Source organism: Pterocles gutturalis, unplaced genomic scaffold (genome assembly GCF_000699245.1).
Source record: "Pterocles gutturalis isolate BGI_N339 unplaced genomic scaffold, ASM69924v1 scaffold32650, whole genome shotgun sequence".
Lineage (NCBI taxonomy): Eukaryota > Metazoa > Chordata > Aves > Pterocliformes > Pteroclidae > Pterocles > Pterocles gutturalis.
Genome location: NW_010139331.1, coordinates 59,406 through 59,806, shown reverse-complemented (window position 1 = coordinate 59,806; position 401 = coordinate 59,406).

The following is a 401-nucleotide window of genomic DNA, read 5'->3' as shown; positions in this document are numbered from 1 at the left end:
CCTGTACTTTGTTACCAAGTTCTAAAATCTGCCCCATCTTGGCCCTCAGGTTCAGCACTTCATTAAATTTAGTCTTAGCTTGAGCAACAGAAGCTCTAAGGAAAACTCTGAGGATATCTTTTCTTTAGGACTCTTACCAGGTGTTTAATGGGGCAAATGTGTGATCTTACAATATGTAATGGAGACATTTTATGAATTGCAATGAAGCTGAAAGCCATCATGTGGATGGTATTACATTAGAAACCTCACCTGTGTTCCACACACACCAACTTTGTCTCTCTGAGGCAAAGCTGTCACATAAGCACTCAACAGATAACTAGGAAAATTTACTCTACATCCCTCAAAGGCTCCCATTTAAAAAAAGTACATTTAAAATACGTTCTGTACAGCTGTTGTCTTAC